The 27,286-nt window shown below is 40.9% G+C and overlaps 1 protein-coding gene across 2 annotated transcripts in view; it reads left to right on the plus strand.

The window, feature by feature from the left end:
• Window positions 1-11,486: 11,486 nt before the first annotated feature.
• LOC139718904 (plexin domain-containing protein 2-like) overlaps window positions 11,487-27,286 on the plus strand; it is a 66,768-nt gene continuing 50,968 nt past the window's right edge. The window contains exon 1 of one of the 2 annotated variants that reach the window (XM_071630371.1): window positions 11,487-11,570. The gene's annotated coding sequence lies outside the window, so the exon portion shown is untranslated. Of the gene's footprint in view, window positions 11,571-11,631; window positions 11,681-27,286 lie in introns of those variants that run through there. The other variant, XM_071630356.1, reaches the window with a different exon arrangement.

A 27,286-nucleotide genomic window follows, 5' to 3' on the forward strand; every position in this document is an offset into this window, starting at 1 on the left:
GATCTTGGATATCGCGGAGACGATGTAATGTGATCAATTGACCATTTCTCACACATCTCTTGGAATGGTCTTCCAACGAATTGTGGACCATTGTCTGATATCAGAGTTGCTGGTGGTCCGAAAAGACTGAAGATACCACTCAGTATGTTTGCGACTGCCGCACTGGATGTATCCTTCAACTTGTGAACGATTGGATACTTTGAATGGTAGTCGGTCACCAACAGGTATTCTTCCTTGTTGAAAGTAAACAAGTCAGTTCCAAGCTTCGTCCACGGCGAAGTTGGTATGTCGTGAGGTTGCAAGGGTTCTCTTTGTTGCTTGACCTGATTTTCTTGGCAGGCGTAGCAATTCTTTGAGATTTGCTCAATGTCTTTATTGATGTTCGGCCAATACACGGTTTCCCTTGCTAGTCTGCGGGTACGTTCAATACCTTGATGACCCTGATGAAGTTGATTCAGGATGTCTTGTCTGAGGTCTGTGGGAATGATGACTTGATTGCCTTTGAAAAGTACACCATCTGATACTCCGATTTCATCGCGGTATGGCCAAAATGTTCTGACCTCTCTAGGTACTTCCTTGATTGTGTCTGGCCAACCATTCGTGACGATTTGCCACAGAGCTCGCAAGGTAGGATCTCTCGACGTCTCTTGTTGCAGCTCATTTCTCTTCTTTTGTCCAAAGAAGATAAGGTCAATCTGTGATATGTCGATTTCCTCACAGATCTCTTCCACATTGACATCAAGGGGAACGTCTTGATTCTTGCTTGGATTAGGCATTCTGCTCAAAGCATCTGATATGATCATCGATTTGCCTGGCTTGTACTTGACATCATAGTCATAGCCTTGAATTTTGATGAGAAGTCTCTGCAAACGTGGTGGCGCACATCTCAGTGGCTTTCTGGTGATCATCTCTAAGGGTTTGTGATCAGTTTGGACAGTGAACTGGTTTCCGAACAGGTATGTGTGGAAACGTTGTGTTCCAAACACGAGGGCTAGCGTTTCTCTCTCTATGTTGGAGTAGTTAGCTTGTGACGATGAGAGAGACTTTGAAGCAAATGCGACAGGTTTGTCTTCTTGCATCAAGCAAGCTCCTAGGCCTTTTGATGATGCGTCGACTTCTAGGATCGTTGTCTTCCTTGGATCATAGTACTGCAAACAAGATTCTGCAGAGATCGCTTTCTTGAGTTCGTTGAAGGCATGTTGATGATCGTCTTGCCATGTGAATGGCACATCTCGCTTCAGTAGTTCACGTAATGGTGATGCCTTTTCAGAGAAGTTGGCAATGTGTGGAGCGAGATAGTTAAGAAGACCAAGGCACTTCTGTAGATCTTCTTTGTCTTGAGGTGTTGGCATGGCATGAATGTCTTCAATCTTCTGTGGATCAGGGCGGATGCCATCTCTGGTATATGCAGAGCCGAAAAAGTTGATGCTGTCAGTTTTGATGATACACTTCGTACTGTTGAAGACAAGTCCTTCTCTTTGGGCAACTTCCATCAGTCTGTGGAGGTTTTTGTCATGCTCTGCCTCGGTACGTCCAACAACTGCAATATCATCAGCGATACAGATGCATCCATCTACTTGACCAACGATACGGTCCATGTGTTGCTGGAACAATTAAGTCTTGGCTGACAGAAAGTCCGAAAGGTAGGCGTGTGTAGCAGTATCTGCCAAATGGAGTACGAAAAGTTGTCAGCTCCTGGGATTCTTTGGATAGGTGAACAGACCAATATCCGGATTTCGCGTCGAGCTTAGAGAAATACTTTGCTCCGGAGAAAGCTGGGTTGACCTCTTCAAGAGTTGGAATCTTGTGGGGACATCGTTTGAGATTCTGGTTTAATCTCCTGGGATCTAGGCATACTCTCAAGGATCCATCTTTCTTGAGAACTGTAGTAATCGAACTACACCAGTCGGTGTGATGGTCGATTTGTCTGATGATGCCTTGCTTCTCCATTGAGTCAAGCTCAGACTTCAGTTTGTCTTTGATGTGGACGCTGCACTTTCTTGGAGCATCAATGGTGGGGACAGCTCCTTCTTTGACATGTAGTGTTGCTTCTCCACGAAAGTTACCAATACGATCAAACTGGTCCGGATAGAGCACTTGCAGGTCCTTGACAGATTTCAACGGAGACGGTCTGTTAGTTGGACTACGACTCTGAGGGTGCATCTCATGGATTGTTACCACGTGTAACTCACTGCACATAGGTAGTCCAATTATCACTGGTCCTGAGACATCGACCACGTAGAAAAGTTGATCTCTCCACTCGGAGTCTTTGTACTTGCACGTGATCTGAAGGGTGCCCAAACAATGTATCGGGGAACCGTTGTATGCGGTAAGACGTGCTGAAGTCGGGTGTACAACTGCTTGCCACCTGCTTCCATACATGGCCTTGATTGTCCGTAGAGGGAGTGTATTTCCACTCGCTCCGGTATCGACCTTTGCATGTAAGATGTGTTGTCCACGTTTGCTGGGACAGATAATTCCAATCTTCACGAATGCTTCTTTCTGATGCACAGAATCGATAGATGCATCTAGGTCGTTTCCCAGTACGATAGTGTTAAATTCCTCAAAATCTTCCTGGGTTTCTCCTTTTGGCTCTTTGGAGAATTCGGCTACATTTTGTTTGGTTGGCTGCCTGGTGGGTGTCTTCTGTCTTCGTGGTGAAAAACTGCGGTTATCACCTTGGCGTCCTCTGCTTGGACTTCGTCCTCGAAGCACTTTTCTGTGTTTTGTCTTTCTGCAGCATTTAGCCCAGTGTCCTTTGGAACCACAGGCTTTGCAAATGTCTCTGTAGGCTGGACACTTTCGTGGTGGATGATTCAAATTACAGTTACCACACTTCTTGCGTCTATCTTGGTTATGTGATAGAGCATCTACGTTGCTTGCGGAGGAGTCGATCGAACGAAGACACTGTTTGCCTACGGCTATGGCTTCGTATTTCCTGCCTTCATCAAGGAGGTTTGCTATCTTGTAGCCTTTGGGTTGGTCTAGAAGATCTTTCTGGAACGCCTCGATAGGTGTAGACGCAATGACTAGCTCTGTCACGCGTTCTGAGAGCTCATTTTCGGTAAAGTCACATTCTTTGGCTTTACTCCGGCATCTATTTACAAATTCGTCGATAGTTTCATTTGCGTGTTGACGATATCGCATCAGCTCCAGTCTGTGGATGCGAAAAATTAGCTTGACTTTCAATTGACCTTCAAGAGTAGACCACAACATTGCAGGTTTTTCTTGATCCTCATTGGATAGACCGGATGCGTTAATTCTACGCAAACCTTCATTTCCTACTGCAATTTTGATTTTGATTGCTTGCTTCTTTGGGTCTTGGACATCGTTGTCTTGGAAGCATAACTCCATGCGTTGTTTGAATAACTTGAATTCTTCCGGCACATCAGCACTATTCCAATTCATTTCTGGATACTTTGCCATCGTGCGTTTTGATTTAGATTGAGTTGGAGATACAAATGATACAATGCTTGATATCAACGTCACACTGTGCAAACTTACGGCTGAATGGTTATAGATATAGTTTACAAAGTAAACAAATCAATAATAGTTTGCAAACACAGAAATATGTGACACAAAATCACTACTGATATACATGTATCAATAGTGTACACTCTCCAAAATACATCGAAACATGTCTAGATGTCAAGATTACCACCGTAATACACAGATGGAATACAATTGTATGTCTAAACATTCATGTGTACAAATAACGAATGTATGTAATTGCCCACACGCAAGTGTTCAAATGTCTGGAGATAGTTTAATGAATTGTACGCATTCTCATCTCTTTTATCTGGTTGCATATGGATTCAATCTCGGTCTGGATCGTGCCGTGTCTTGATTGTCCGTCCTCGCTACGTTGTAGCTTGCAGGCAGGGTAGATGAACTGCGATTAACGGAAAACTGCGTATGCTCTGTCAGAAATATCCTTCCGCTGAGTGATGGTCTCGGTAGAAGCAATGATGTCGCAATACACGTTGCTATGCCGATAAGACAAACACATTTCTGGCCAGTCCAGGATAATACGCGTCTATCTGCGTCTTCTATTGTTATGTCAACAATGGATGTCAGTGGATACGGTGCGCTCAGGTAATGCGAACTTGGTCTATTGTTACGTCAACAATGGAAGTCCCTGGTTGAAACGCTCAGGTATTGCGCGTACTTGGATACGGTGCGCGTCGACAATGCTTGTTTACAGAACTGCAACTGTCCAATGTGTGTGGCGAATGTCAGTGATTCGTGCGATGAAAATGTTCTGACAACATTTTGTATGAGCTACACAGCTATGTCTAACGATGTAGAAACGAATATAGGATGCTCTGCAAAGCGTTCATCAATCCGATGATATGTATTCGTATCGTTATTTGTTGATGAGCAGCATGGATGATAAAATAATCGGTTTACTCACGCACAGTGTTACAAGACGAGTCGTTCAGCTAGTCCATGCACGTATCTGCAGTAGACGTAACACATAGACGTGTTGTGCGCAGTGTCCTCTCGGGCGGTTTCAGCACAAGTCACTCATGATGAATTTCCCTAAGAAAACTTTAGTTCCGTGCTGTTTTGGCATAAATCCGTGTCGGCACCGCTGCCACCATGTTGTAATAGTGGACCAGATTCAATGATGAACAGAGGACATAGTTGTTTAACGATAAAATGAACAACTTTAATCCACTATCACAAACTAGCGTCATGTAATGACTGCTGCTCTGACCGTATCACTCAAATATAGAATACATAGAATATGCGTACACTTGTGATAAATGTAGTGCGCTCATATAACACAACATTTACCTTGAAATTCAAGTTTTAACTACAGCCGTATGTCATCTACCCATTCGCTCATAGTCGGTATAAGTTGTTTAATTTCATTCATTTTTAATTAGCTAGCGAAGAAAAAAATGTAGACTCTTGTTGTCACAAAGCCAGATGCGTCGATCGCTGCTAGCGCCAGAGATAGCTAGCTGGCCGGCTAGCGCCGGGTGGTAAAAGCACTGGCTGCCGCTGGCACCCTTGCCACGCACGCAGGGCGCTTGCCAACCCGGCCTGTTTGGCCCCCAGTTATGGCGTCGCCTTAAGAGGGCGCACTTCCATGAACAGTCGCTTGAATCGGTCTATAGTTGTGTGTGTGTGCGTCTGTGTGTGCATTTATGAGTGTCATTTCATAGTTCTTCTGCTATGTCAGGAAATGTTTCTGCACACACATGCCCTTTCAAATGCATGCTGCCACACGCGCCTTTGTTCTTGTGTTCGCACAGGCGTGACGTCCCTTTTGTTGAAAACGCAAGCAATACTGTAATTGCTTGTGCGGGACAAGCAAAAGGTATAAGCGTGTGTGTCTGTGTATTTCATATGAGCGTTGTTATGATCACTATACTGCTACGTCAGGTTCCAGCTCACACATGCCCCTATGAAATACCTAATACAAAACACGCCTTTGTTCTCAGACGTACAGTGTTCGCACAAGCGTGACGCTATTGTTCGAACCCTAAGCAATTGCTTGCTGAATGCAAGCAAAAGGTATGTGCACAAGCAAAAGATTATGCATATGTATTTAAGCAATTGCTTGAGCTACACCTTTTACTAGACGAGCTTGTGCTTTTGCTTGAAGCAATTGCTTACAAGCAATTGCTTGTTTTATGCATTCGGCCCATTTTGCTGCTTTCACTCAATCCACATTGCTCTTTGGGTTTACGTTCCCTTTGTGAGCTAGGCTAGTGTAACCCGGTCTTAAAGTGTAACTCGGTGCCTAGGCTTCTGAAAATGTGTCTCGCATATAGGGCGCCACCTGTGGTTTTGGATAAGTTTATTGGTCAGTTCTTTCTGTCGTCTGCTCACACACCATCCGTGGTTTTGAGTACGTTATCAGCCAGTTCTTTCCGTCTTCCGCTCGCTTGCTATAAGAATTGCACTTTGAAAGTTTCGAAAATGAATCGCAGAGTATTGTTATTGTGGTGTTTGTTCCTGTTTACATCGCTATTTGAGTGTCAGTGTCAACCACGTCCAAGCAGAAAATCAGATGATGATGGCGAAGAAAGGCTCGGCGAATGGTAAGAAGATGGACAGTCATTTGCGTGTCGAGGCAGTGGTGATGCTGGCATTCCAGCTGCAGTATTTCAAATCCAACCTACTCGGCGTTAGCATTCCAGACTCATTTTTTGTACTTGTTGTAGTAGTGTATGGTGATATAAAAAGCAATGGATTGTATACATAGGACTATAATCATATCGATGATTGTTCAACTTGAGTTGTTTTCAGTTGCCAAATAACCTCTGTGACTTGGAAATCATTCTGACTGGGACTGTAACAAGTCTCCCAATCTTGCCATTTCTGATGTATACATGCATGTATATGTTAATTACATTCCAGCTATTCCACTGCCAGTTAACCTATTCAGCATTCTGGTATTCCAAGCTGTATAGTATTGTATTTGTTGTAGTAGTGTGTGACGGTATCTAAATAAACTAATAATCTCTACATATTCTATGATCGTCAAAATTTACAATGTAAGTTGCATTCCGTTGCCAAAGTATCCTCTATGAAAAGTTTTCTGTTTAAACATTTGTTAAATATCTACTTTGGAGAGTCATTGTACCTGGGAGTGTGACAAGGTTTCAATCTTGCCATTTCTGTAGTCATTTATTTCACGATTTCACGGGTATTTCAGCTTTTTATCAGCAAGTATTTGTTTATCCATATAATTCTTTTTTTTTTTTTTATTTGATGCATTAGTGTGCAAAATATTGTATGTAAATGTTCACTGTTACCATTAGACACAAGCAAATTCGGAATTTGTAATAGGCTGGGTTTTTGCTCTTTTTGTTCTCAGTGTCTTAATATTCGCTAAAGATATTTTCTCAGCTTTTGAGTAATCATAATGGAATCTTACACATTAGAGCCTTTGAGGGCAGATTTAGAAACATATAATATGCATTGCATTGTCGAAAAGGGCTATCAGTGATGGCATATTTATGACGCAATACTGTCGGTGTGTAATTCAAAAGAATAGTGTGGCAATCCTCCCCTCCCAAACAATGCTCAGGAGGGGACTGTGAAATGGGCTCCATAACATACGTGTGTGCAATGTTCCCTTGAACTATCAAAGTAGATTATTGCACGCTGTATAACGTACATATTGTCACTCTGAGGTGACCAACCTTATTTATGTATGATGCACGTCATGTCAAGATACATTTTAATATTGTATTGCTCGGAAAGGATTTGGTATACTAGTACTGTGCAGTGTGTATAAGCGACTGTCAGCAGAATCACGTTATATTTTCATAGCTTTACCAACTCATTTATATCAGAACTTTTATATTTGCTATGGTTTTAGAATAGAAAAAGTATATTTATTTTGCATGCCTATATTTCAACATGTCAGAAATAAAGAAATATTATAATTTTCTTCCCTACTTACAAGATTCCATCATTATATGAAGTGCGCTTATTTCTTAGGAGGCGTTATAGATGAAGAGGTGGATGACAGAATGAGAAGATGACGGATTAAATAGCACTGAAAGGGGGGGGGGGGTGGAATGACAGGTATGTGTGTCATACTGGCAACCTAAATTTAAGAAGTGAAAATTGCCATCTGTTCACAATTTGGTTTGGTAGCTAATCTATGTATAACTTGATATGTGAGTGTAGAGTGTAGAGTGTCAGTGTGTTGTTAACACGTGATGTGCGAGTGTCTTGTATGACTTTAAGCAGCAATATGATACTTGTAGATGACTATGTTAAAACCTCTACAATAGTATTTGATATACCAAGCAACTTTTCCTTATCATAGTGACTTGTAAGATGTTTGTACACTTAAAGGACAAGTTCACCTTCATAGACATGTGGGTTGAGTTAATGCAGCAATACTTGTAGAGCACATTATTGCGAGTTTGAGGAAAATCGAACAATCCGTTCAAAAGTTATGAATTTTTGAAGTTTCTGCTCACTACAAGGCTGGATGAGAAGACTACTATAACTTGTGATGTCACATGAGTACAACGATATAAAGAAAGAATAAAGAAAATTCACCATATTTTCACTTTTCTCGCATAACAAAAGAACACTTGACTTCTCTCTTTCAGAAGGCAGGAGGAATAATATTACCCTTAGCATATGTCAGTAACAAGTCGAAGGAATGTGCACTTTATTCAAAAAGAAAAGTTTTGTGAAATTCTCTTTTTATTTTCTTTATATGGTTGTACGCATATGACATCATACACTGTAGTAGTCTTCTCATCCAGCAGTGACTACGCAGATACTTTAAAAATTCATAACTTTTGAACGGATTGTCCGATTTTCCCCAAACTTTCATTGATGTGTGTTCTACTAATTTTTGCTGCATTCATTCAAACCACATGTATTTGAAGGTGGACTTGTCCTTTAATAATCACAATAGGGTTGATCATTTCTGTATGCAGGATATTTTGTGGGGTGTTTTCGAGAACAATCATGTGCAATAAACCGCACATTACGTGGAGCAGATACCATAATGTAGGCCTACACATCAGGTCCTATGTGAGCAGTTCTTTTCATATCATTTATTGTTGTTTCTGTTTGGTATAGAGTAATGTATCAACAAACACCTTCGAAAACATACTTATTTGTTCACCATTAATAACCCACAAGCACTTTGGGCCTTGTGGGAAAAGCGCACTATAAATAATAGTAATAATAATAATAATAATAATGGCTAACTTTGCAAATGAGAAATAAGGAAATCATCAAGAAAGAAAGCAGAGATAAGATAAAAAGAAAAGTGAATGCATGGGGAATGAAGTTTGCATTTCCAGATAAAATTGTGGATTTTACCATGCAAGCAGTAGATACATCACCGATCAGAAAAAAAAAGAAAGACAATAAAAATGATGAAATCACTTTCCTTCGCTGCATCAGTGGCCACCATCTGGGGTTTCAAAGTGAAAAACCACAGAGGACCTTCCTCATCTTAGGATGTAAAACAGTCAGGAATGTGCTATAGGCAAAAATTGAGCAAATAAAAGTCCACAAAAAAGAGAGTTACAAGCCAGCAAAACCGTTACATTGTTTATGTAACAATACAGTGTTAGGTGTTGAATTACTCTGGGGATGCTACCTGCCATGTAAAGTAAAAATCTTTTCAAGAAGATGTACAAAATATGAACATTACGCCGCCCTCGTCCTCCCCCCCCCCCCCCCATCAGACATGGCAAATAAAAAGAAATCATTCATACATTCACCTTCTAATATAGCATTGCAACAGCTCTGTTACTTCTGGTTCTGGAGAAGATTTGGGTGTATTTTGTTCAAACAGTCCCGTATATTGAGGTCTTTGGATTTGGTGCCCCTTCAAACAAAGTGGGATTCCTTTACCCAGAGATGCTATCTCCCAAATTTAAGTTTAGTTGAGATGTATATGTCATAATTATCATTTTCAAGAAGATGCTGGAAATGTGAAAATTCCACCTCCCCCTACCATGGACACGCCTGGATACCGCCATAATCTATAACATGAAGCTTCTAACTTAACTATACTATTTGCCTAGCTCTATCATTTGGTTCTTATTATTGAAGAAGGTATACGAAAAAAAAAATCCATAATTTCTTATGTAATTATTTGCCCATTAATTTTGGTAATGCAATATATTTTGATAATATAATTATTGTGCACATTCATTCTTTTTTTCCCTTTAAATCATGTACATAGTAATCTGATATTTTCGGAGATTTCGCTGAACGCTGAAAATGATTTTGATTCATAATAGCAAAATATGTTGAGGAAAAATTAATAAATCTTACAAACAAAATAAGAAATACATTATGAAAAAAATCGTAATTGTTGTATTTATCGTTGCGATTTTGCTCTTTTTTCATTTTGTTCTTTTTCTTTAAATGTATCAAACCTATAGTTCATGTCTGCACCCCCTTCCTATTATATTCTGAAGTACAGGCATCTTGTCCTATTATTGTCCGTGCTCGTATGTCTCGAGATATGGTGTGCTGCGTTGTATAGTAACTATTTTCATTCCTTAGTTCTTTGTGCAAAAAAAAAAAGAAGTTTGTTTCCTTTCTTTTCCTCTCTCCAGTTGCCCTCTAATCTATTTCTTTAGAAAGGTTATACTCTGAGGAGTACATGTCAAGCTATTGCTTTCTAGTGAACTCCTACGTTCTTCAGTATGTGTTATTACTCTGTAATAGTTTGACATGAATTTTGTTATTTCGTTGGTGACAAGGTAAGGTCCTTTGCCTTTAAGTAGTTTGTATTCTTTAAAGATTTCATTTATATCATGTTGAAGAACAAGTGAATTCAATTGAATTGAATTGAAATGAACGTGCTTGATGATGACGAATGTATTATTTATCATGATATATAGCCAGGTGCCCGCACCTCGTCAGGGGCCCGAATACCGTCACCCCGCTTAAAATCGTTTTGAGCGCACTGAACAAAAATGTATATGTCCGGGACGCGTTTTTTTTTTTAAAGACGGCACAAATTGGGGCATGGCGCGTGTTAAACCTATGGGAAAAACGTTGGGTTAGGGTTTTTGGTTAGGGTTAGGGTTAGGGTTAGGGTTAGGGTTAGGGTTTGGGTTAGGGTTAGGGTTTGATGTTTAGGGTTAGGATTAGGATTAGGGTTAGGTTTAGGGATAGGGTCCCCAATCTGCGCCGTCTAAAAAAAAAACACGCGCCGGGGACTGTGTTCTGTACGCTTGAAACTTGGCAGGATTACCACAACCAAGCAAATTGTGGTGAAAACCGAACAGTTTTTCGCGAAAATCTGAAATTTTAATAGGGCTATAGGAATACGTGTTATATGTCACCCGCACGCATCTTTTACGTGTATGTCTATGGGAACATCACGGTCACCCGCACACGTCTTTTACGTGCTAAGTCTATGGGAGAGCGGGTGACGAGTTGCGGGCCCCTTCCTTAGCGCGCAACTTTTTCGCATCGTTCGCCTTTGACGACGATAGCTGCAAATTTTCAATATCGATCAGTGAACTTGTGATTCCACTGGAATTTTCAGTATTTTTCTTGTATGTGAGTTGGATTTCAAAGAATTTCAGTGGCGAAATGTGATTCAATTATGGGCAAACATTAACTATGACGAGGTGCGGGTCACCCAAGTCACCCTTGTTGGTAGTAAATGAGTCTGCACCCCAGGACCACTGGCACTGAGCCTCTCTCCCATGGGAGATTGGCATAACGAAATGTGTGCTCGACCGCTGCATACGCATCGCTCTGACACATTTTCAGAAGCCTAGGCATCGAGTTACACTTTAGGTTACACTTTAAAACTAGTCTGGTTTCCAGACCCTTTGCCAACTGGACTCCGCGGCGACGAAGTCGCCGCCTCTTAAACTATACTAGTTTTCGACGTTGAGGGCGTCAATATCATGGATAGCGAAATAGTATGGGCAGAGGGTCTGGAAGCCAGACTACTTTAACACCGTAACATGCGTGCGCTTCTCTTTGCAATGCAATGGGATATAAACAGACATGCTCGCTCGCTACGTACGTGTACGTATACTGTACTGGTTACCTCTCCTCTCGTACGTACGTACACATGTATGTTGTGTATAATAGTAAGTACGATTTTTCCCGTAGTAAAACAGGTAGCTAGCTGGCCCTTTTTTCACCTATGCAGCTAGTCAAGAGGTTTCGATTACAACAACAGTAGGGTGGCCGGTTCCGGGTAAGTTGCCGTGATGTGCAGTTATCATGTTTATGTTACGGCCACAGAGTGACCGACCTTTCAGCTTTAGTTGCCTAAAGACAAAATCTACAGAACTAAAGTCGGCATTGTCGCGTAATCATTGAAATAGTTGTAGTCCACCACTCCATTCACCGCCATTCATTTCGTCATAGCCGGGGACTCGACTGCTTTAGTTTCAACCTCCATTGACTTTGCACATACAAAATACGTGTAAACTTTACATAGAATCTAGATCTAAGGCCAGTGCACAGTGGTAGTGGAGACGCACACGCAGAACAAGTTGGCTCCTATCACGATTTGGCCGTAAAGTCCTTCTTCTTCTTCTTCTTCTTCCGGTAAGTGCCCTGCCCTGCCCTGCCCTGCCCTGCCCTCATTTAGATCTAGACGGTGAAAGTGAAGAAAACACAAACTAGGAAATATTAAACCCCCAGGGCCAAAGTGTCATACTCATATCATCATTCCAGCAGCATGATCAGAGATAGATACATTAAATTTACTCTTGAGTGAGTCTTGTTGCTCGACTAGGGTAGAGATCTAAATTTTATAGACTAGATTCTAGCTAGACTAGACTAACGCTCGAGGGGAGCAGAGAGGGCAGGGGTGGGTGTAACCGCAGCAGCGACCCCATACGGACAAACAGTGTTACAGCGCCCCGCGACGGGGTTAGGGTGGGTGTTGACCGAAAGATCGGTCTGTATCTGTCCGTTGGGGAATGTTCGCGGAGACTACGTCTGGCTTCACGTGTCCCCTCCGTATACGGAGGACAGCGTCAATGGCAAAATATAAAAGAGTCCTCCGGACAGACGGATCTTTCTGTCTAGGGTTGGTGGTATTCTGAAAATCTTCCTTATAAGTTTCTAAGTTTCTTGAATAATTCCTAACAAAGCCAGAGACTTGGGAGGTGCCTAGGAAAGACAGAATTGGTATTCTGAAATTTCTTCCTAACAAGGCACTTCTTAATGTAAATTAGGCCATCCTTATCCCCGCCCACGTCCTTTCTTAAGCCAATAATACGAAATGCCGTATCATAAAAGGAACCAACCAATGACAATCGAATTTCTGACGTAGGGTCAAATACACGTGTGCGCGACATGTCCCCTTTCTCACGCTCATTTCGCGCATCAAAGTACATGTGTGTGTGGTGAACGACAAGCGCACCTAGATTGTATCACGATGTCTGCAGATTGCTTAGCCCAACCAGACGCTGTACGATGTGCGATACCTACAGCGACTGGGCTGTGTATCAGTTCGGGAAACCCACTCACAAGGGGGGCCCCCTCCTTATAAGTAACCCGTCCCCCTTATAAGTAACCCCGTCCCCCTTATAAGTAACCCCCGGGGCACCCCTTATAAGGAGTCTCCACGCTTTTTTGCAATGCAACGCGAAAATGAAAGGACTGTGGCAATTCGCTTGATTATGTCCATAAAGCTTCACAAGTTTCCTAGTTACTCACGAAATTTGAGCAAAATCGGTTTGAGGCATCATATCTAAAATCATGGATTTAAATGCGATGTCAAACGACCCCTGCGAATGCTGAAATGCGAGCGATTACTGGCGTGAGTGTCGCCAGGCGCGGCGGCGCGGCAATGCTTGAGTGCAGACGTGGCGACTGAGTACGTACTCAGTCGCCACGTCTGCGGATGATCTGCACTCAAGCATTGCCGCGCCGCCGCGCCTGGCGACACTCACGCCAGTAATCGCTCGCATTTCAGCATTCGCAGGGGTCGTTTGACATCGCATTTAAATCCATGATTTTAGATATGATGCCTCAAACCGATTTTGCTCAAATTTCGTGAGTAACTAGGAAACTTGTGAAGCTTTATGGACATAATCAAGCGAATTGCCGCAGTCCTTTCATTTTCGCGTTGCATTGCAAAAAAGCGTGGAGACTCCTTATAAGGGGTGCCCCGGGGGTTACTTAAAAGGGGGACGGGGTTACTTATAAGGGGGACGGGTTACTTATAAGGAGGGGCCCCCCTTGTGAGTGGGTTTCCCGAACTGGTATAGACTATAGTTACAGATTACTATTCTTAACAATGTACATGTTTGTACTTAGGACAGGGGTGGAGCTTTCCTAAATGTCATCCAAAATTTCTTTCCTAAGTGCATTCTAGAATACCAACTTCTTCCTAACGCTAAGTCAGAAATTTGCATACTCCCGTCCCCTTCCTAAGTTTCCTCCCAAGTTTAGGAAAAAAATTAGAAAAAACAGACTTAGGAAGAAACACTTATGAAGATTTTTAGAATACCCCTTAGGAAAAAATCTTGACTTAGGAAGAAATTTCTTCCTAGGAAGGATTTCAGAATACCACCGTAGGTCTAGATGGTTAGAATAACTTATTTGCTTTGGGGGAGTGGGTCCGTGGACTGATTTTCAATAGAGCTGTAAACTAGACCGCTAGTCTAACAACTAGACTTTAGCCCGATATAGACAGATGGGGCCTCACCATCAAAGTGGGGAACCACAACACAACTACAAAACTTATAACAATTTATACATTATTTATAGACATTTGTACGTTACGTAAAGTGCTAACTGCGACCAGCAGCCCCATTACGCTATGCGTATGGGGCTGCTGGTCGCAGTTAGTGAAGTACATGTTTATATTACAGACGGTACATAAGTCCATAGAGAGCCCTCACGATAAGTCCGTTGAGCAAAAAAATGGCACTTTCTAGCGCAATCCCTGACCGTTGGGGTTCATCGTTTCAGAATTCAAAATGGCGCGTAACTATGCACAGCCTAGTCGCTGTAAGTAGTGACAGGGCTGTACCGCCATGACCCACAACACGAAGAGGGTTCAGCGACCGCAATGCGATCGCTTTGAATTTTGATACTTTAGATCATTTTTTGTCACCTCAAACTCATTTAATGCAAATCTTCAATAATGAGACTTCATATCTACGCTATCAATATTGAAATTCACATTTTACATTTACCGAAAATGATGATTATATGCAGCATGTGTGAACGGTTCATCGTCTTTCATGCCAGGCCATTTTGAATATCGGGAGGTCACATGATCTGAATGCCCTTTCCCCACTTTGAAGGTGCATGCCTCGTCTGTCAGACACTGTATTCGCACAGCGTATTATCAGCGTCTGGTCAGGCTAAATGGCGCGTTGCTGTATGTGTGCGCGTGCGTGGCTGGAAGTGCAGCGATCTACTGCGTGCGTGCGCTCTTTGGTAGCGGCATGCACGGTCCGATTATCAGATGTACCGTTCGCACATGCTGCATATAATTTTCATTTTCGGTAAGTTGTGAAATGTACATGTCAATATCGATAACATAGCTATGTAGTGTCATTAATTAATGAAGATTACATTTAATGAGTTTGAGGTGACAAAAAAATGATGTCAAGTATCAAAACTCAAAGCGATCGTAAAACGATCGCGAGCTCTCTGTGTGTTGTGGGCCGTTCTGGTACAGCCCTGTTGCTATTTATACAGTGACTGGGCTGTGTATAGTTAACAACTAGTTAACATTCATAGACGCCGACAGTCTAGAGTCTACTAATGTTTTTGTGGAACTGACTTCAGCGGATGAGCTGAGTGCAGTGATCTGGATTGGTCGGGGCATGCAGATGCCGATGGCGATATTCGTTTGTCTGCCTAACGTTACAGGCACCCTAGACCCGGTGGTTTACTCGAATGCGTGCGCGGGCAGACAGTGCAAGTTTCCTAGAGAGACCTAGAGTTCTATGCTATCAACTCCTCTTCAGCGCCAATACGCTTCTAGGTTCTAGACCCATTTCCAATGAGTCCGAAGAAGTCTAATCCACAATAACATTAGTCAGTGGTAAGATCACAGTTCGGCTCATGATTCGGCTGATGATGACAGCTTCAGCAAACTTCTTCTGTGATGTCATACTGAGAAGCACGCACCCTAGTATTACTAGGTCTACAGATGCAGACTGAGTCAGTGCGTGATGTGCAAAAGACAACGAAGGCAATGTTACCTAGCAACTCCTAGACCCCTAGACCCTATGTGCTTTACTCTTGATGACAGCTAAACTTCGGCAATCTTCGTATCAGTGCTAACGTGATCGGCATTATCTTCCAGTAGCGCCCCCGCGACTTCCGGGTATATGCGTCCGTAAACGTTATTCATTAATCGTTTCTTTGGAATTCACTAGTAAACTTGTAGAACCTAACTAGATCTAGAGTGTAGATCTAGATGTTTTCTATAGACCTTGTGCATTGACATCACAACTTACTTAATGACTGATATCGACGCCATCTTTGAGGGAAAGCAGTGTCTGTCCAACACATGAACACTTTTACTGAAAGATTGGTCTGTATCTGGTCGTCGGGGATATGTTCCGCAGAGACTACATCTGGCTTTACGGAATCCTCTCATATACGGAGGAGAGCCAATAAAGTCAAAAAATGATAAAAGACTCCTCCGGACAAAAGAATTTTTCTGTTTTATTGACCCTACATTGAAACTAACACCTCTCTATTTATGGCATTGCACGTAAAGAATGAACATACACACGCATAAAACTATGGTCTATGCGCAGTGTTTTTTCATTCTTCACTGAGGATTTGAAAATGTCCAAATATTACTGAAAAACCTGATAATAAATAAGATCAACAGTAAAACAATGATACCGTAGATTATAACTACACGTTGGAAAAGCATTACATGCACTTCACACATATTAGCAATAGAGAGTAGGGGTGTCAGTTTCAAAGTACAGTGCAACCGAGTGCTTGAAAATAACACCCCTCGCGTTCGAAGCAGTTAACATGTATCTTAGACCATGTACCGCAAATCACATTTTTAATGCGTGCTTGTGTGATAGGATTCAGAGTATTTTCTTTACATGTGAGTGAAATTTCAGGCAAATTGTGATTAGTTTCTATTTATAGTTAAAAACATTAGGGTGCCAATGTATTAGACACCCAACCATGCTATGCGTGCGACTGCAGAACTTGATTCACTTGACCTAATTCAGTGATATTGTATGCTACAAACATCTGTCGTATTATGTTTCACCTTCTCAAACGATGTCATTGTGATTGAACTACAGCCATCAAAAAATTAAAATAATTATTGCTACAAACGCTGCCAGATGTTTGCAAGATCATGTACTTTTACTAAATATTTTCAAGTCACTTCTGCCTCTCTACTACTCCCCAGCTGCTGCGTTGTGGTGGGCCAGGATCGTACATGAGTACGTATTAGGTGTGCGCAATTTGCGAAATCATCTTCTCTTTATGTCAGTCTCAATATGCGTACACGATTGTGAAATAATGTTGGATAGAATGGCACTGAAATGTTCATACATTATGGGATGTCGGACAAACTCAGCAATTTTTCGGTGAAGTCGCACAATGGAAAATTGCTGCGTACATTCTCTAGAGCAGTTCAAAGAAGCTTGGACTGTGGTCACTGTGCAGCAAATCAGTCCACACTGCTGCTGGCAGCATACAGCCAACCGGCCTGTGCCACTAGTGTGCGCACGCACTCTGCACACGCACTGGTACACGCGTGTATCGTATGGGCGCGCATGTCATACAAGTACAGTAAGCAAATACCTGGTACACCTTATTTTACTTCTTCAGGCAATCTTCAATATTTATTGCAGTAATTTTACTATTCTGCGTTCAGTTGAACCGTTCCGACATAAGCTGAAACATGTGGGAATGAAATCCTGTGGCAGAAAATATCTGATTATTAGAGGTCAAAATTGGTGGTGGCCTGAGCCTTTTTCACTTCATCGTTTGTATTTGAATTATAACTTAGCTGCATAGCACCTTCATTTTCAACACTCAAAGGTGTGCGGAAGCTCAAAATATCCTTGTGTCTGTTGATGTGATTCATTGAGTAGCCACGTAACCAATTTCACCATTTGCACTCAGAAAATAATCCCGGAAGATTTTGAAATTAGAGTAAACTGATGACACATACACGTAAATGCCAACCCTGTATCAATATGTGTACTTCGCAGCAGTGAGCACTAGCAACACATCGCTTGCCCTCAGGGAGAGGGCGCCCTTCAGTTTCAAGGCTGCGTGACGTCATATGCATAAGGTCTGTACAGTCCTGTTGCTGTACAGAAGTCGCCACAGGGCTGTACAATCGGGGTCTGAAACACCAATGGACTCACAATGATGACATTGATTTTGGATTCATGATGTCATATTTGTTACCTCAGACCCATTATTAACAATCTTAGTCAATCAGGTTCAAAGGTCAAGGGCAAAAATCAGGTGAAAATCCTCAAAATTCTGCTATTTAATGCTGAAATTACACCATTGTCTCCATACCCTGAAAATTACTCAGCATGCATACTGGTATTATACATGCCTTACTGCACAGTGATTCTGTAAGGAAAGATTTGGGCAGTGGGGTCAAAGGTTAAATGATAATGTTCAAATGTATCAATTTTTCCCCACATTTTGAAAGTAGCTCAGAGTATGAATTGTGAAAAATTGATATTACCAGTGAGTGATTATTTAACTAGGAAGTTATGAGCCATGGCAATGGTCAAACATTTTAAAGTGAAAATGCTCAAATACCTGAATACTTGCCCTCCTGCCTGTGAGACAATTTAGTCATCCTAACAAAATCTGGTCCAAGGAATGTACACTGTTTTAAACACTTAACACATTTTTGGTTGTGCCGTCAATCATGGGAAGCTGTCATCTGACACTGTCAAGATGTACTACTACAGATCTACTGGAAGAATAATGCAATGTGGCAGAGACACACCGGTCACCATAGCAGCATTTCTAGTTTTTGATATGATAAATTGTAGATGAATTTTGAGTGGTTCCATGGAGAATCAAAGGTGATCTCAGGGCTTGAATTAATTGACGGCCATCAACGGCCATGGCCGTCGATGCCTCTTTGGTTGGCTGTGATGTCCCCCAGAAAAATTATATTTTCAAGGCCATAAATTTACCTCCCCTTTTTCTCTTGGCCGTCGTGCCCCTGTGGTCAAAGGTGTGCCCTTTTTCTTTTTGCCGTTATGCCCCTCTCTTTATTAAATTGTCTTTGAGTTCTGTGGTGACAGAGTCGAGTATTTTGGCAGTAAAAATAGCGTAAGCAGGAAAAACTGCCTGCCATTTTCTACTCGCGGTATGCTACCTGCAGGGGACTGGTGCATGCTCCACATGTAGAAAACAAACTAAACTAAACAAAATGCCCAGTAAGAAGAGGGTAGTTTGACTGCGTGTTAACACCATCTTGACCACAAAAAAAAAATAAAAAAAAATCCCACTATGGCAAGATGCCAGACTTCGGGGAAAGGGGAGGGGGTAGAGTAGAGACCAGAAACTGCGCGCACTGGTGCATTCCTGGAGGTCATAAACTTTCTCCTCGAAAACCATAATGTGAACGCTCGCTGGGGCTTGTCCCCTCGTCCCCGCCAAGCAAGTCGGGTACGGGGACAAGATTTGGAGGGGAGAGTGACCTTGGGGCAAAATTGGTACCCTCCAGCTGTGGTCATCAAATGTGCGCATGCGCTATGCGTGGTTTCAAGTGGCAGAGCTCGCTCCAAGCCCCAAGATGCCCCCACAGCTCAGGGACAGATAAGATATTAGTGTGAACGGTCATTTGTAAAAAAGATAAGATCTCTTGTGGCTGTCCCTACGTCGCGGGGACAGTCTTGGGCCTCGGGAAATGAACTGGGAAAGAATATTTCAAAGCTAGCTCAAGTCAAAGACCCAGGGCAAGACCACTGGCATGATTTCAAATGTCATGATTCTTTATTCTTTCATGTAATTTGGCCTCTAATGGCTCAAATAAGGCTATTTCTCCTCTTTTCTTTATTTCTTTCCTGAATTATCTTCCACTGCCTGATACAAAAGTAAGTAAACGATACCAACCTCAGAGTGACTTATTATCCTGCTTTAACTTTTTCTCCTCCATTTTATATTTTTTTTCTGAATCATCCCCCACAATTAAAAAAAAAAAAACAACCTTGGTGCCCTTTTGATCAGAATTAGCTGCACTTTAAAGGACAAGTCCACCTTCATATACATACGGATTGAGAGAATGCAGCAATATTAGTAGAACACATCAGTGAAAGTTTGAGGAAAATTGGACAATTGTTCAAAAGTTACAAATATTTTAAGTATCTGTGCAGTCACTGCTGGAAGAGAAGACTACTACAGTGTATGATGTCACATGCGTACATCTATATAAGGAAAATAAAAAGAGAATTTCACAAAACTTTACTTTTTGAATAAAGTGGACATTTCTTCGACTTGCTACTGACGTATGTTAAAGGTAGTATTATTCCCCCTGCCTTCTGAAAGAGAGAAGTTGAGTGTTTTTTTGTTATGCGAGAAAAATGGAAATATGTTGAATTTTATTTATTCTTTATTTATATCGTTGTACTCATGTGACATCACAAGCTATAGTAGTCTTTTCATCCAGCTGTGACTGAGCAGAAACTTCAAAAATTCATAACTTTTGAAAGGATTGTCCAATTTTGCTCAAACTCTCACTGATGTGTTCTACTAATATTGCTGCATTCACTCAACCCACATGTCTATGAAGGTGAACTTGTCCTTTAAAAGTGGCCCTTAATGCCCTTTCGAATGGCCTTGATGCCCCTTGAGATTTTGGGGTATCCAAGGCCACTTTTCCCTAGGCTGAAAGTGCCCTTTTAAACATGGCCTTGACCTTCAAAAATCTTATTTTGAGCCCTGTGATCTGTTGAGAGGAGTTCTCTGTGAAGGAAAAGTCACAGTAGTCACTTGACTATTACCTTTTGTAGGTGACTATTTTTAGTTGCCCAGAGGATGCCAAGTTATACTGTACAAGAGCAAACTTGCCTTTGTCATTGGGGATCTTTGTAGGTCCTAACATCCTGAGTGAGCAACAGCACTTGTTTAAACTGAGCCCCACCACACTCAAGTGAATGGATAGGGTACCTTGCTTTATGATGCATCCATTAGTGTCGGGAAAATGTGTTGACAATAGGATTGACAGTGATTGTTAGGTGATTTGTGAATGATCATGGATCATCTTGTGTATCTGTACAATTCTTTTTAAAAATTTTGTATTCTGCATTTTTTTGTTCTTTGTCCTTCCATTCTTGTGTACAAACTTATTGCTAGAAAAAAAAAAAAAAATCAGTCGTTTATCAACTTCAAAACGTCATGTCATTTAATCATGTCCAAAGGACAATCAATCTTTCTTGTCAACGTGACGTTAAAGTCATCCATGATGTCAGTGTGATGTAATTTTCTAATAACACACTCAGGAGTTCATATCTTACATCTCATAAAGACATATGATCTATCAATCTCTATCCAGTCATCTCATTAAACTTGAATTGACATGTACATTGTATGGATGTGTGTCCATGTGCGTATTATAATCTTACTTAACTTGTTCCATTCCAGCTTAAATTTTTGGTTGCATGCATTTCATGCCGTTTGGAGCATTTGATAAAAAATGGATGGGTGCGTATGCGCATTTGATATGAGCAGGTAGCATGCCTAAGGGGATGGGATCTCAGTTTGTTCAAATGGGCACCATGCCCCACCTGGGGGCTGACAAGGGGACCCAAATCCCAGAAATGAAGGAATCTTTAGAAATCTTCTTTTCTAAATCTGTGATAGAGCTAGGTTGATACTATGAGTTAGTACATTTATGACTGTAGTTTCAAGCTTTCTCACATGTGGCAGAATTAGGGATGCCCCATTTGCACACAGGGGAAGGGGGTAGAAGGGGTCCAAATGGGGCCTACATTTTGCATTTTCATCTTCTTGAAAACCCAAAGATGAATTTTCACCAAACTTGACAGGTATCATCCCCAGGGGGATGGGATCTCAATTCATTTAAATGGCCACCATGCCCCACATGCCCCTCCCCCCAGGAATCTATGAAAATCTTCTCTAGAACCAAGAAGTGATATTATAGGGCTAAGTTAATATTATGAGTTATTTATACATTGATGGCTGTTGTTTCAAGTTCGTTCATGGTGACAAAAAAGCACATGACAAGCACACAGTCAGCATGTAAATGATTATCTCATGACAGAAATCTAGGTTGAATGAAAGAAAAAGGTGTTTTGGTTTGAAAACAGTTCACACGTAAAGACATTATGATACTAAGAAAAGACATGATGCTAGATGTAAAGACATTATGATACTAGGGATCTAAATGCGGGCCTAAATTGTACATTTTCATCTTCTTGACAACAACATGATGGATTTTCACCAAATTTGGCAGGTACGTGTAGCATTCCTATGGGGATAGGATCTCAGTTTGCTCAAATGGGCACCATGCTCCCCTTGGGGCCCCAGAGGACTCGAATCTCCCATGTTAAGGAATATTTAATATATTCTTCTCTAGAATAGATAGAGCTTCAAGTATTTGTTTTTTTAACTGCACAGTCAGACTTTCTGAGTACAGTGTACTTGGCAGATATATTTACCAGTGTGATGAAATGCGCAAATGGACACCATGCCCCCAGCTCTCAAAGCTGCCCCCTGCCCCCAAATTTGTAATGTTCTGAGGTCTGCAAGAATGTGTGGAAGGTGAACTTGCGATACTTACGTGTAGGTGAGCAGGAGACCCTGGGTCTCTTGTTGTTCACACAGTGAAAATGTGAAATATTAACAGCTATTTCTGACAATTATGTTTCATTTTGAAAGTAAAGTTATGCTCCATTTCTTGATATTTTTCCATTATTAGTTAACAACTGTAACTTAATCATAGTAAAAGTAAAAATCATTACGAAGTATGAACTAATAGTGGAGTTATGGCAGTTTAGCTGCAACACTTTCTCAGCGGTTTCTCGTACGCAACGCCTTCATTCAGGGGGAAAGCAAGGTCTAGGCAGAATGAAAACGGCAAGTTGATTGTACCCGTCTGCTGCGACTACTAGTATGTAAAGTTTAAAAAAAGAAATGAAATTTTAAATGACGTCATCAAATTGCAAGTTGATTCAAGTGAATCTCACTTATATTTGACCAATTTTCACCCAGATGCGAGTATGTTGTAAGATTAATGAACCTTTGGACTAACCAACCTTTGGAATAACAAACCTTATTCTATTTTTGGATTAAGAATCCTTTGGTATATATAGCAAACTGTAACCGGCAAACTTATAGCAGAGTATTATTTATGTATGAGTATCTACGTATTCATTTTTAAAGGACAAGTTCACCTTCATAAACATAAGGGTTGAGAGAATGTAGCAATATTAGTAGAACACATCATTGAAAGTTTGAGGAAAATCAGACAATCCTTTCAAAAGTTATGAATTTTTGAAGTTTTTGTGCAGTACCCGCTGGATGAGAAGACTACTGCAGTGTATGAATAACTTAGATGTCACATGCGTACAACAATATAAGGAAAATATAAAGAGAATTTCACAAAATTCCATCTTTTGAAAAAAGTACACATTCCCCTGACTCGTTACCGACAAATGTTATGGGTAATATTATTCCCCCTGCCTTTAGAAAGAGGCAAGTCAAGTGCTCTTTTATTATGCGAAAAAAGTGAAAATATGTTGAATTTTCTTTTACATTTTCTTTATACTGTTGTACGCATATGACTCGCAAGCTGTAGTAGTCTCCTCATCCAGCGGTTCCAACACAAAAATTTAAAAAATTCATAACTTTTGCATCGATTGTCCAATTTTCCTCAAACTTTCACTGATGTGTTCTACTAATATTGTTGCATTTTCTCAATCCTTATGTTTATGAAGGTGAACTTGTCCTTTAAACACAAGTCTCGATTCTGATTTCATGTGACCTACAACATGGAGAGAGCTACCTCTCCCTTGCCTCTAAGTTTGTCTATTGTACATGTATCATACATTGTGATTATACGTGCATGTACAAATGTATGTCTGTGTTTGTATTGTACATGTGCCAAATCAACAGCTGGTGGTATAGGAAGAGAACCCTGTATTGCATCCCTGATTTAGTGTCATGTCTCCCCTTTTTTGAAAGGGACATTTGAAGTAAATATGAGAAACTATAACTATCTGAAAATAAGCTCATTAGACTATCTTTATAGCAAAAATTTTGTGTGGACAAGGTTTAGGTTGTTAGCAAGAGGTTTGGGATGTTACTGACAGTCCAATCTAGATAGTAAATGGACATCATAGTAGGTTGCATGAAAACATGATGAAGGACCTGTATTCCAAGGAAAATCGAACTAGTGTCTTTCTGGTCTGGTGCACGAGATTCCTGTTTGAATTGTGGATTGCATAATGACATTCATGTGATTGCAATGGCTATGCTGTAGCTAAAAGGTGGTTAGGGTTTGGTGAGGAGACTGTAAGAGGAAAGGACAATCGCTGGAACTCTGCTGGTAGGGAAGAGTCAATGTAATAAATCCAGTCACAGGATGTACATGTTAGACAATCATTGCAACTGAGTGATGAAGTGGGAAAAGATCTTCACACTTCTGAGTACCTGTGCTATGGCTTAATGCCAAAATCTTCAGATGACTTTATGAAGTCATACAATTAGTTTTTCTGTTAAACCATTCTATCTCTTTCTGTTTGTGTGTGTGTGTGTGTGTGTGTGTGTGTGTGTGTTTTGTGAAGATTTAGATCTTGAAAATGGTATATGATCATCCACATAGTTTCGGGTATTGATATGATTAATATGATCATACAGCATGTAAAATAGAAGGTAGTCACATACACTTGTATTTGCAGACAGGATTTTCTTTTTTTTCTTTTTGGTGAGACAGGTTCAATGATGTGGCCAATGGTAAATGTGAACACTAGGACTGTTTTCCCACATACCAAGAGTGCCCAACTTGAATCACAATTGTAATGATGCATCACTAGAATCATGATTCAAATGACACATTTTGACCGTGTATATATACAAACTGAAATCATGGAGGGTGATTTCAATCGTAATTCCAATTGTGATTCAAATGACCTGGTCCAGAGTTTTTTCCACTCACAATTCTCCAGAAAAACAGAACAAAGCAGTCGTGTGTACAGATTCACCTCCAAATCATGTTGGGGGGGGGGGGGGGGGGGGGGGGGGGGAGGCATCGTAGTTCATGATGACCTTTCAACCACTTCTGCCAAAAAATAAAACAGTGCTCAAAGCGCACCCTACTTACTGCTTAAAGGGGAAGGCTAGTAACTGATCAGTGGGAATCAGTGGAAATGCTGGGAGATGATTGTTCCAATCCTGATGGAATTCATTCAAGAGTTCATTGTGTATCTATTGTTGTGTGAAAATGATTTGCTTCAGAATGGTCTCATATTCAAGTAATGTGCACTTTAATGCTTCCAGGTTAGCGTCCCTGGTCAGTGACGGGGCATTAATCTGCACATTACTTGAATATGAGACCGTTCTGAAGCAAATCATTTTCACACAACAATAGATATACAATGAACTCTTGAATGAATCCCATAAGGATTGGAACAATCATCTCCCAGCATTTCCACTGATTCCCACTGATCAGTTACTAGCCTTCCCCTTTAAGAGTGATCAATTGGAACTTAATGGTGCACAAACTGCAGCATACAGTCAGACCTGTCTGCAATAACTGCTCGGGGGAAATCATGAAATGTGGTGACCATAGATAGGTGGTCTTTATGAGCAGGTTTGACACATTAGCCATATTTGATAGACATTTTTAATGCCCCATGTTATGATTACATATAAACCTACATAATATGAATATACGTGTAGGTTTGATATAATATGCTTACACACACATTAAAGGCATAATTTACCATTTGCAAATGAAACAAAAACCCAGCATTAGTGCTTTAAAAGGGTTTCAAAGTATGAGTTTGAGATAGAAACAACCACTGTAAAAATTTGAATTTGTATAATCAATGTTAAGTGTAGTTCAATACACAAAATGTAAACAATTGTTATAATAAGAATGTTGCCAGACTAAACCGTCTACAGTTACGGTTTGATAAGAAAAACACAGATATCTCCTTATATTTTAGGCTTTATTGCAAAAATCTTATATGGTAGGATGTTTTGTGATACAACAGACCTACACATAGTGTATGCATCAAATGTGATATCTTGAACATTTTTAAAATCACTGTTCCCAAAGGTAAACAGGACCTTTAAGTCGTATTATTACAGGAATGAGATAAAACAATAACGTAATGACCGATGTGACCTTTTGTGCTATCATAGTATCATTATGTCTTTACGTGTGAACTGTTTTCAAACCAAAACACTTTTGTCTTTCATTCAACCTATATTTCTGTTATGAGATAGTCATTTAAATGCTGACTGTGTGCTTGTCATCTGCTTTTTTTGTCACTCTTTCACTTTCAATTGTGTTGATCTCATTAAATGTTTAATACTTTTATGTTATTTATTTTTGTGTCTTGTGAGAATTAGCTATGCTGGACCAGTGCATTACCAACACTATGTGTTGGAGATGTTTTTGTCATGCATGTTTTATGTCATGTGATTATATAATCAGAGCCAATGATTTTTTTCATCATCTACACTTCTCAATTGTCAGAGATGTTGTAAGTTGTTATAAAAAGGTTTTATGAAGTACATATTTTCAACTAATATTTAAAACACAATTTCAGTGCAATAGTTGGCACAAAACTGCCACAAACAAAGAGATCAGCAAGTAAAGGTGTCATCTACATGATAGTACAAATCTGCTTTCAAGTTACTCCACCTCGCACCTCCAAAATCATAATCTAAGTTTGTAATTTCTTAATTCCTCTCTGAATGTAAATCCATTGAGTAAATTCCATTGAGGCTCACAACTGATTCCAATCTCTGATTATTGTGGCATGATTGGGCAGCAGTGTGAGATGTTTTGTGTGCACAGTGACAGGAGTGTAACAGTAACATCAAGTGAGGAATATACTGTATCATTAGGCACTTTTTGATTTGCACGTTGAGCCCGGCGTCACCGTGCTATGACATATTTTTCATGTACTGCACATGCCTGTGTATCGACCCCTGGCTCATCACCCAATTTTCGAACGCGTTCACCCCAGTTATCACTGTCCACCCAAATTCACCCACGCCGCACTCATGCCGCCTTATCTATGACGTCACACTCGTCTCGCGCAGTGGCGTATCTAGGGGGGGGCAAGGGGGGCAAGTGCCCCGGGCGCCACTCCTTTGGGGCGCAAAAAAAAAAAGAAGAAAAAAAAAAGAAAAAAGGAAAAGAAAAAAGAAAAAAGAAGAAGAAGAAGAAGAAGAAGAAATAACTCACCGAAGGGGGGGGGGGGGGGGGGGGGGGGGAGGAAGAATGGTTGGGGGGGGGGGGCAGAAAACCAAATCAAAAAAAGATAAAAACAAAACATAATGATGACTCGGACAAAATGACAATGTTTATTGTGTTCACACAAGAATTCCATGTTATGTAAGCTGAAATACAACAATTTTCGGCTCGCTCGCTGTGCTCGCTCTCCAAATTTTACATAGAAGAAGAAGGTGAGAACAAAATGTGATGATGGCGCGGACAAAATGACAATGTCTATTGTGTTCACACATGTCATTTTATGTTTAGCAGGCAAAATGTTTCACGGAGCAGCGGCTGCAGTTTCTTTCGTTCTGAAGCGATCGCCAATTGGATCAAAACAAGGCGCCATCGGTTTCGAAAATACGGGGGGGGGGGGGGGGGGCGCCA

Source organism: Diadema antillarum, unplaced genomic scaffold (assembly GCF_040938485.1).
Source record: "Diadema antillarum isolate AM-2024a unplaced genomic scaffold, OU_Dant_1.0 scf00000008, whole genome shotgun sequence".
In the NCBI taxonomy this organism is placed as follows: Eukaryota; Metazoa; Echinodermata; class Echinoidea; order Diadematoida; family Diadematidae; genus Diadema; species Diadema antillarum.